Raw genomic sequence first — 11913 nt, 5'->3', positions numbered from 1 at the left:
CTCCACACATAAGGGAAGACTTTTTCTGTAATCCTGCGGTGAAGCTGGGTTTGCAGCCTGTTGCCACTTGTCAGAGTTGGTGGTACAGCTTATGAATGTGGTGTTCATACCATATGAACACTTGCATCCTGTTGCTGGATGTTATAACAGTACCTCAGTGAAAAAAGCCATAAAGAAATGCCTGTTGACTTTGATCTACTGTGTGTATGCTTCTATATAAAGTATTTTTTACTGCAAATATTCATCCTTTGTGAAGCTAAATATTATTTGACTGTCAAACCTATATTGAACCCTTAAATTCTACAGTACCCCAAGAATGGATGCAGGTCATAAAATCAGTTACACTGAGGGGATAGACATTGAATATTTTCCCTGTTCTCACACCAATTTAGAAATCCATGCTGGATAACTTAGCTGGTGGAGAAACTTGCTTAAATTACATCAGCTCAGTGTAATTGGGGATATTAAACTGGGTTACTGAGTAATCATTTCGCACTGAATTTTATTAATATGTATAGCAAAAATTTATCCACAGCCTTCTAAAAATAGATCTTAATATGTTAAAATAAATGCATTAATGGGGAAAGGGGAGAGCTTAATGCAGCTATGCCAGACTGAAGCTTCTCAACTCAATTGCCTTAAGTCTTAGTAGCGTGAGAACAGTACTTGAGTTTGCAGCATTTTATTTAAAATTATACTAGTTCTTTTGCTTTCATCTGTGATGCATATGATCTCTCACCTAGCACTCGCTAGAATGGGCTGTTGAGCACATGTCCTTCAGATGTTGTTGTTGTAGTTCGAATGACTCATGTATGCCATAAGACTTTGCATGTTCAATGAGCAACTCATTTTTATGGCAAAGAAGTACCTGTCAAAGGTCATTGGGGTTCAAGGCTTTTGTTTAAACATTGCTGTTAGAAAAAATATTAAATGGATTTTTCTATACTTTTGATCAAACTGTTGTAATGTTTTAGTCATGAGATTACATATTTATATTAAAGATCAGATGTTGGACATCTTATTTGTACATAAGTTATCAGAAGTTTGTATAGAAGAGAAACATATGTGGAATTGAACATGGGAACACTTCTAATGGATACTAAATACCATTGCTACTGGTTTTCTGCACTGTGGGACTGGCAATGTACTTAATATTTTTACTCCAGGCTTCTGTTTATACCTCCAAGTTTTTACACTGAATGCAAACTAGAAGCTTTACAGTTTTGGTTTTTTTCAATACTGTCAGAGGGCAGTTTGGAGAGTGTCAATAAAATATACTTTGATGTATTTGTCCTGAAGTGAGAATGTATGTTTAAGGTCATATTTAGCAAATGATAGTTTAAATCACAGCAGACTTGACAATCTGTGGGGACAAGGCTTTCCTAGTTATATGCTGCGTTTTTATGGATTTATGGGGATAAAGCTGTGCAGCTTTGACCTGGTTATACTTATTGGGGAGGTGCTATCAGTTCAGGGAAGTTCAGCGTAGTAGGATAACTATGGAAAGTTACTAAGGGGGTCTAGAAAGTGTCTGCTGAATTTCAGTGTTTGGGGGTTTATGAAACACACTATTTTAGTCTTAGCAATGTACTTGTCTTCCTTTATTTCAAGGGATAACATTGTTCTTACAGTGTTAAACTAAGCAACTTCTTGAAATTGCTACAGTGGTGTATTTCTCAAACCAAATGCGTATTGAGCATGGACTGGAAGATGGTCATAGTGAGCCACAGAGTACAAATTTAAAACTTTTTTCCAGATGTTACAAATTACTAGCTTCTGTACAAAAATAGCACTAGTGCAAATCACACATTCAAAAATCATGCCACTTTGGGTATTTCTTAAAGAAAATGTTACAAGCCTGCTACAGACTTATTCCTGAAGTCTTATACAGTAATAGCTTATGCAGGGGCTGTGAAGTGCTGGGTCACCTTATAACACAAGGTACGCCTCTGCCTCACCCACATCTTTTAAAGATGAGAGTGTACTTTGACCACTTGGCCTTGATTTAAGACTGTTCACTGGTGAAAATGTTCACCTATTGATGTACACCGTACTGGAATGCAAACATTTACTTTATAAAGGTGCTTACAGTCAACCTGGCCTCCTGATGTCTTGCTTCATTTAAAACTTTTTCCCTTCATGCTCAACATGTGGGATCATAATTTCTTAAGGAGGTAGTAGAATACTTTCTGCTCTAGATGTCTTACAGTGGATTAGATTTGTCACACCAGAGGCTACCTTCATTCTAATCTTTAGCTGGAAGCTTCGTATGCAGTATTTACTGCCTGGTCTCTCTTGAAAAGAGCTAGGTTTTGCATAAAACTATTCAGAAATTCTGTGGGATGGACTTCATTTTCTGGGCTAGGGAGGAGATGGATTAGTGAACTTGATTCTAAAAAGAGCATTCTATATATAGAACTATATATGCTCTTCCATAGGAGCATATAAACAGGAGGGGGAATGCCTGTTTATAAGGGTGGATAGTGATAGGACAAAGGGGAATGGTTTTAAACTAAGACAGGGGAGGTTTAGGTTAGAGATTAGGAGAAAGTTTTTCACCCAAAGGGTGGTGGCACACTGGAACAGGTTGCCCAGGGAGGTCGTGGATGCCCCATCCCTGGAGGCATTCAAGGCCAGGCTGGATGTGGCTCTGACCAGCCTGGTTTAGTGATTGGTGGCCCTGCATATGGTGGGGGGGTTGAAACTAGATGATCACTATGGTCCTTTTCAACCCAGGCCATTCTATGATTCCAGGATGAAATTAGTGGTTGGAGGGGCAAAACTGTTCTCAAGGTCTCAGGTTCTTTACCTTGGTTTATAGTAAAGTTATCCTGTGCCAAATGCTTTTTGTTGGCATTTGCAGAATGACAAAAGTCTTACCTGGTGGGATATTAAAATTATCTTGGAAATGATTGTACACAGGAGGTGAGGATAGCTGATGTTTGAGCTGGAGAAACAATTTTGAGGGGAGGTCATCTCCATGTTGAATACAAAAGCAGCAGAAGTGAGGGTTGTTAAGGTTGTGTGGAAGAACATGATAGATACTGCAAACAGTTCTGAGTCGTGGAGAGGCTTTCTTGGAAGGTGAGTTTGACTTTAAAGAATATCAGCTTTAAACTTGTGGAGGCTGAAAAGATGTTAATAGAGAACTGGTAACATCTTGACAAGTGTTTGTATGGGCAAGGGATGCTTGATGCTGCCATGTTTTGGACTATAGTGGAGCCTCATCCGCATGTGGAAGCCGTATGGAATGGTAAGTGCTGTTGCTCAATTGCAGCATGTTACTCCACTTCAGCGAGCATTTGGTTTCTCAGTTGTTTTACTTCAGCAGTCCTGTAAAATGAAACAGATACTTCCCTTAATGTTATGCTTGGTTCCTTAAAGCAGGCAGATAACATTTACCTAGGAAGTGCCTTTGCTAATTTGTTTTGTGAACAGCAAACCTAGGAAGACTGATTTCCCATGGTGTTGTAGTCTCTGGCCACACCACAGTTCTCTCAACTTCATCCTTTCTTCTGGCATTTCCTACCCTTACTCATCCCATAGTACCTTCAGTCTTCCCTCCATTTGTTGCCTCTCTATTCTTAAGTTGTGTGCTGCAGCAGCAGTGGGGTGGGAGAATTAAACTAAAACCCCTGTACCTGCAGCTCAGGCATGATTCAAATTAGCAGTTTTCAGGCTAAAAGCAATGCATCTCCCAGCTAGGACAATCTGCTCATTTACAGTCAGATCAGGTATCCCCGTTTTCTCTTAATGCAACTTTTTTTCTTGGGTAATGTCTGTGTTCTGAAATAAACTTTTCATTATACTGTAGGAGCCAAAATTCAGGCCAGGGAACCATTGAGTTTCCTGGAGATAACTGACATTTGTATGACTTCTGAAAGGTCACTTATAATGCTTATTGTTTTTTTTTATTCCATTTGAATAAATTTTCCAGCTAAGAACAGCTAACACAGCTAGAATTAATGTAGAGATTTGCTAATTAAGGGTGTGAATCTTCAAGTATTTTACAAATACTAGTAGGCTTTTAAATGTCAGAGCTTTGTGGGCCAACTAGCCTAGCTCACTGCAGTCAGTGGGATTCACTTCCTTTTGTGTTTCTGTAGGCATTGATTTAAAGTATGTTTACGCATGAATGTGATGACAGAGAAGCAAATTTCATGCAGAAGGCATAAGTACTCATTGCTTCATATTTTGGTAATGATGCAAGAAGATAATTCAACTTTGACTATGACCCCAATTCACAAATCAAAGCAGGATGCTCCTTACCAAGCTCCTTAAGTTCCCTACTTACTCAGTTTGTTTCCTACAAGCCACTTCCTGTATTTTCCAGTTTCCTATCCCAGACTTTCCACTGTGGGTTCACTCTTAAAAAAAAAAAATCTTTCCTGACATGCTTTTTTGATGGCTGTTCGTTTAAGTTTGAAAAAAGATTGGTTTTATACTTGCCATTCATACTTAGTTTTTCCCTGCTGTGTTCTTGTGAGGTGGTGGTATCTGAGAACCAGACAAGAACTACTACAGATGACTGAACCAGTCTTTTCAAAGTACAAGGTCCCTCATTTCCCTGCCAATGTGGAGCATGGCAGCTCTGGAAGTTGTCCTGTAACAATAATAAAATAATGCCTCCACTGTAGGAGGAAGGAGTGGCAGAAACCACGTGTTGATGAACTGATCGTAACTCTATTCCCTGTCCCCCTGCACCACTGGTGGGGACAAGGGAGAGAAACAGGAGTGAAGTTGAGCCTTTCATGAAGGGAGGGGTAGGGGGAAAGTGTTTTAAAATTCATTGTTATTTCTCATTATCCTACTCTGATGTTAATTAGCAATAAATTATATTAATTTTCCCAAGCTGGGTCTGGTTTGCCCATGATGGTAACTGCTGTCTGATCTCCCTGTGCTTCCTTACCTTGACCCACAAGCCTTTTATCATGTTTTCTCCCCCTGCCCTGTTGAGGAGAGGGAGTGACAGAGTGGTTTTGGAGGGCACTTGGCAGCCAGTCAAGGTCAACCAACCCCAAACACTTAAATAGTTATACCCTTTAACAGCATCTCTTTGGCTGGGTGAGTTTTTGGAAAGCTTTTATGGTGGGATTTTCTGTCCCTTTACATATGGCTGAGTTTTAAAGGTGTAGAAAATGCATTTCATTCATCTATATTAGCTTTCATTCCATTAATTTAACTATTGGTTTGCTAGTAGGTACCACCTAGACAGCTACACTTGCAGGAAGATCTTGCTCAGTTAAAATCACCTACTGATTCTTATTTCTCAGGTCTCCTGAACAGCTTCCTGAGCCTGCTGTGAGAAGGTACGTGTTGTATTAGTGAGTAATCTCGGCGTGGCTATCACCAAATCCTCACTGCTTAGCTATCCAAGTCAGCAGTCTGTTCCACACTGGGGCAGGCGATAGCTGTGTAACCACTCAGCAGTAACTTTAGTGTGTCAATTAGATCAGATTTTCGAGATTTATTCGATGGTGGTGAAGAGCATGAAATGTGTTGCTCTATGGAGAGAACAATAGTAGGAGAAGTAGTAGAATAGTAGAACAAAAGTAGGAGAAGCCTCGCAAAAGGGTCTTGGGTCAGGTGCTGGCTGAAAGAGCTGTGTTTAAACAAACTGCCTCCAGCTGTTTGACTTATACTGTGCTCAGAGAAGCAGGGCTGTGTATTTTTTGTAAATAAACCCAGCCGCATCAAAGATGCTTTATTCTTAACTGGAGTAACCTATCAGGCTCTGAGCTGGCCAACTGCCCAGATAAAGAAAGATCTCTTCCTGTGTAAGGGAAACTGGCAGATGGAGCAGAATTAGGAATCTTCAAAATTTTTTTAATTTTTGTCAGCTGTGCTGAAAAGACATAGTAAAAAAGTTGTCTTTGAAGTAGTTTTATGTATCTATGTATTTTCAAATTTCAGAATTACTTCTGTGTAACAGTATCTTTCCAATATAGTCTTCCTAATGGAAAGCGGAAAAAAAGGCATCTTCTTCCTTAAATAGTTTTGGTCATCCTATATATTCTCTGATGTATTTCCTGATGTTAATGGCAAAACAAAGTCCCTGCTACTGTTAGCTTGGAGCACACCTTCATAAAAATTATTTGCTTTTTTGCCCTGTTTTTAGTTCCATTGCAGTGGTATAGCTAAAAGAGCAATGTGGCTTTGTGAAGCATCAGAAATAGCTCCTGTTGGAAAACAGGGTGTTAGAAACACTTAGCACCTTCTATTAACCTTATATTAACAATGACTAGCGAACACTAGTGTATCCAAACATGACATTCATATCTGAGGCCAATTTACAATTATGGGGCCATGCAGTTTAAGTAACACTTTGGTTTCGGCTGCAGGATGTTTATGACTGATGGTGAAGTGCCAAGTTGGTTCTCCAGTTCCAGGCTGTGTTTGCAGCTAGGAAAACAGAGCCTATTTGATTTAAAGAAGAGGGAAGGTCCTAAATTTGTTTTTTTCACAGAGCTGTATTTCAGAGTGAGACCATGCTTCCAGGATAGGGAGTGCTTTCTTTGCTTTGGCGTAGCGCCTGGTCCTGCTCTCCTACTGTAAGCAGTGAGAGATCACCTCGCTGGATTTCAGCCACAGGTGCATTTTGCCACTTGAGACCAGCAAAAGCTTAAGTGTCTTGTGCTTGTGTGTATGTTCTGCAGAAATACAAGAGCTGCTTTTGCCACTCCATAACTGAGGCTATGAACAATGAGGCTAGTTTTAATCTGGGGGGATTTTTTAAGGATTTTTTCTCTCTCTCTCTGAAGGACTTAACTGTGTAGTAAACAGCTGTTAAGTAAAACTGTGTTTTTCTCCTTTGGCAAACAGAATTAAGCTGGTGCTTAAGTAAACATCAGGAATACTTTTAGTGACAAAAGACCATACATACCAAAGTAGGACACCTTGATATAGATGGCTGACTCATCAGTGTGACATATTCTGTGTTAAACATGGAAAGTTCAGCTGTCATTTGTTGTATCTCAGCAAGAGCAAAAATATTTTTTCTTCCAAAGTCGACTTATAAACCAGACAGAGATCTTGACTTACTGTCTATGCAGGTGAAAATACTGATGTGCTGTGCATCTTCTCTCATTCCCCACTGCAGCCAAGGGCCTCCCTCGCAGATGCATCTGTATTGTTTGGAGGTTCCTGGACCACGCCAGGGCCACCTTCGTAGGCTGCTGAATGTATTCCTGTTACCAGTTATCAGCTGGGTTTCTCCACTAAGTTTTTGTTTCTAACTTGCATCTTTATTTGCGACGGGTGATAATTTATGTGCTAATTCTTTTTACTCTCTCCTCCCTGGGGAAGTTCTTGGAGACCTGAAGGACTAATCCTGGCTTCAGTGATATAGCTTATGCTGTCAGCACCAGACTGCATCCGATAGTTGTGGGAGGCAGATTTTTGAGAGACCCAAAACATAGGCTGTGTTTTGTAGCTAGTCCTGCAACTGCCTGCACCAGCATCGGAAAATCATCTGATGGTCACTTGCCACACGCTGCTGTTAGCCTATGTGCAAGGTTTTGAGGCAGAAAGGTATCAATGTTCTGGCTTGAAGTTATAATTTAATGGTAAATGGATTCAGGAGAAAGGGAAAGCTTCTTCTGACCTGTTCAAAGTTAACTTTTGCAACAGCTCAATACCTTTATAAAAAAAAAAAAAAAAAAAAAAGAGAAACAAGAATGCAAAAATTAAGTGGCCAGCAGCAAGACAGCAGTCCATAGAACTGTACAACCAATGCAAGTACTCTTACACTTTCTTTCCTTTTCTTCCCAGGTACAGAAAAGTATTTGGGGGAACCTTTCTCATGACAAGTTTTTTGACACTATTTTTGTCAGGCTCACGGCTCTCTCTCCTAGTGCCTGCAGAGAAATGTACTTGGCTCCCGGTTCACTCTGGAGTCAGTGAGGTTTTTGTCTAGTGATTCCTTCTTTGCCATACAGGATCCCTAGAAAAAAAGCCATATAACATTTCCAGCTCTACTGTGTATTTCTGGTGCTCTTTTAGCTTTTCATGGCTGCAACTGTGAAGCCCCAAATCCCATCTTCTTCCTCAGTCTAGTTTTCAGGAAGAAAAAAAATCAAAAGGCAGTAACATGAGCGTGCTATAGATATACAAGGCTGTTTTTCAAATTATTGCTTTATCATGAGTTTTCTGATATGTCCTGACTAGTAGTCAGGTTTCTGCTCTGAATCCACTCTGATTGCTACAAACACTAGTGTTAAAAAACTGGAGGTACTCTAGGCTCGCACTTCTGTGTTTCACGCTGGGATATTGTACACCTTCTCTCCTTAGTCATTTGCAGATAGTTTTGTGTTTGGTGCTACATTAGTACATACCAGGAGTTCTTACATATTTATAGATCATTAATGAACTCTTAAATGCAATCAGTATCTATGAAAATGTACTTATTCAACTGGACAGCAACAAGTTTTTAACTGGCTAACCTCAGAGACAATGTTGTGTTTAATGCTGAAATGCTCATCAATCTATACTATGCAGGTAACATCCTAAATGGCTTTTGTCCCAACCTTCAAATTATTACTTTAATTTGATCTAAAAATGTGGTCTGTAGTGTAGATTTAAACACAAAATTCCTTGCTCATCCCCTATGAAGAGATTGGTGTTTGAATAACAGCTCTTGCATCAAATACATTAATAAATTCTGCGCAGATAGCAACGTGTTAGCCAGTGAAATCGCTTTAAAAGACATCACGTAGAAATAATCTAGTGATAATACCATTTTACAATACTAAAGACAGATGCTGGTGCACAGGTATAATCCAGTACAGAATTAACCCAAAGAATATCAGTCCTGCAACTGGAATATAAGCAACTGGAATACAAGTCAAAACAAAAACGGCAATGCTAGTGTAGTGCTCTGGTGCTGAGTGAGCAGTCTCAGTTCTTAACTCCCCCAGTAAAGAACAAGTGTGTCCTCTCCAAAAAACATCATCTGGAATTTTCTCCCTCTGTTATAATCAAATCCATTTTTGGTGTCTAGCAGGTTGTGATGGCAAAAACTCTGCAAAGAAATTCACACCAAAAGAGTGAGACATAGTGCTCCCTGACACCTGACTAGCACAAGATTTTATTTTTCCATGTTTTCAAAGCCAAATTTAAATGTAGTGAACTAATTAGTGTTGCTTTCATTCTGTTTTGACTCTTGAATGAATCAGGGAGAAACATAAGCCAGAGATATCTGCACGTTTAATTTACAAAACTTTAGAAATGTTTTTTGCTTCCTGGATAGAAGGTATTATGGAAGGTATTATCATCTGTGCCAACCTTAAAAGCATCTGGTGTTCACTGTGATCAGAACCTCCCGGCTGCCATCAGAAGTACAAAAACATCCAGCACAAGCAGGGTATGCAATCTCTGCCAGGAACAGAACAGACATTGCAATGCACTTGTCTGATTTTTCAGGAACAAGGTAACTCGAAAATGCAGCTCTGTCTCCTTTTCAGCCTTTATAGAGGCTCAGAGGTAGCTGCTACCAAATCTAGATTTTTCTTCCATTTCCCCTGTCCCAGCTGCTCATGCACCTTTGAGTTAGGACAACTAGTTCCTGGAATGCAGATTTTTCTCCCTGATGGACCGCATGCCTCTCTTTGCCTCATGTTTACTGTTCTAAACTTGCCACTCATTATTTGGCTCCCTCTGCGTGGATCTTTGGTCCTAACAAGAGGGTGTAAACCTACAAAAAGGAATCGACATTTATTCTACACACACTTCTGAATGAACACAAGTACTCATTAGACAACAAGAATACTGTTCTAATCACTATTTATCTTGTAAGTTACAACTCTGTGGAAACATACTCTTTGCACCATCTGGCTTTATGTATTTTTTTAATGAGTTGATGAGTATTTGTATACTTTACAAGGAACAAATACTAAGGCACTTGTTACACTATGAAGTGAAATAAAGATTTTTCAAAACCAAATTTATATAAAAAGTCATTTTATAATTTTGCCAAAATACCAACAACAATCAGTTTTGGTGGAGGCTTCCTAGGACTCATTTTACTCAATGAACATCTGTTAAGAAAGCTGCACATTTTTCCTAGTGGTGCTGGTTCAAATGGACCCCTGTGTAGAAATGAAAGCACATCTTCATTATAAACAGCACCTTAACTGATAATTTTGTCGTTAAGATTTCAGTACTATGATTGTAATATTAAGCTAACCAGTACAGATTCCTCCTACTGAACAGCATCACTTAGATACAGGGAGGAAGATGCTATTACAATGCAAAGATTTCAGGAACTAGCAATCAATTGAACTCTGCAGGTGATGAGAAAATGAGAGGATCTGGAAATACTTGAAATATTTTTGAAATGAGCAAATGTGAATAACTGTTCTGCATGTCTGCCTTTGGTCTTCCTAAAAGGCCTGTCACTCTGTCTCTAAAAAAGTACAGTTTATTGTTTTTGTACATACAAAAATTAAAGGGAGTACTAAATTTTTAACTCAAAGCCCCTTGAAGTTAATAATGGTTGCATCTGATTTTATATGAGCTACGTGTTAACAGCTGGCATTATGCCACCGAAAGGAGTAATTCTTCTTATTTTTGAGAAGACTAAAACATCATCCTTAAATCATCCCAAGGGAGAGGCTCAAAAAAAAAAAAAAGCCTAGTGGAAAAGATATATCGGGAAATTTTGATTTTGTAAACTAGTAATTTAAACGATGTCTAACTATTGAGCATGAAGAGCTGTCAAAGGAAGTTTGTTGTATGGACAGAAAAAGCCAGTATCAGTAGGTGGTTTTTTTAGTTGGAAAAAATTGCTGCTAGTTTTTCATTCCTACAACGAACAAGAAAATACCAGCTGGTCTGCACTGGCTAGTGAAGGATATATTTAGTACCCAGAACAACAGTACAAGTGAAACAGGTGCAGCTGAAACCAAGAGAGAGAGAATATTACATGATCACTATGTACTAGACATGGTTTCTATGGTCAGTTGATCATTGATTCTAGTTCCTTCCCACTTAGGGTATCACACATTACTCTGCTTCGTTCTCTCGTCCCATCTCTGAAATCCTCCTTCTCTCATCACTCTGTACCTTTCAGTATCCAGATTCTTACTGGAAGTGAAAATCTTGTTCTTGGAGACCATGTTGATAATATTGGATATAACAAGTCTCAAGGCAGTTTGTTCCTTCAAGTTGCTTTCTAGCATAATGTCTACTAGAGCACTTAAACAACATGTTTGTAATCAGCATGGTTTTAAAGATGGTTTGGCCTTAAGAAATTCCTGTCTCCCTTTGCTCCTGGCCACTAGTTTACCCAGTTTGTATGCCAGCTCAGTGGCCCTTCAGTAATGATACAGTGCCTATTTGTGAGGCTGTCCTGTCAGAGACACAGATTAAAAATGACATATTTTTACTATTGTTTTAAAGTCAGATCCTTACAGGGATTCAGGCCACATCTCCACCTGACACTTGTTTTTAGTGGCATAATCAGGAGTGCCATGCTTTCACTGTGAGGGAATGGAAGACACAAACAGGAATGTAAACAAGCTTGACTGGTGAAACCATGGGATGGTGAAGCTGTACCAGTAAGTAGCCTTCTTCTAGAAAACAGCGTCTGTATTCTTGCTATCAACTTCAAAACATGCACGTGCTATTAATCTAATCATCCTCCAAGAGAAAAATCTACCCAGCAGTATCTTGTGATGCAGTGACAGTAGGACTAGGATTCATGCACTACATCTTAAGTTTCAGAGCCTGGCATGTCTGTCAGGTTATGACTTTTATGGCTTCTTGCTTTAAGCAGCTGTATGTCATGCTCTTGATGTTCAAGTTACAATACATTTGTTGATAGTTGATAGCTGGTGACCTCCTGCTTCAGGTGTTAACGAAAGTTACTCTCTGCTTGACCTGCTGTCCCAGACATTGGCGTTTGGTTTGTCAATC

Source organism: Pterocles gutturalis, unplaced genomic scaffold (genome assembly GCF_000699245.1).
Source record: "Pterocles gutturalis isolate BGI_N339 unplaced genomic scaffold, ASM69924v1 scaffold3946, whole genome shotgun sequence".
Lineage (NCBI taxonomy): Eukaryota > Metazoa > Chordata > Aves > Pterocliformes > Pteroclidae > Pterocles > Pterocles gutturalis.
This window is presented reverse-complemented; position numbering follows the sequence as displayed.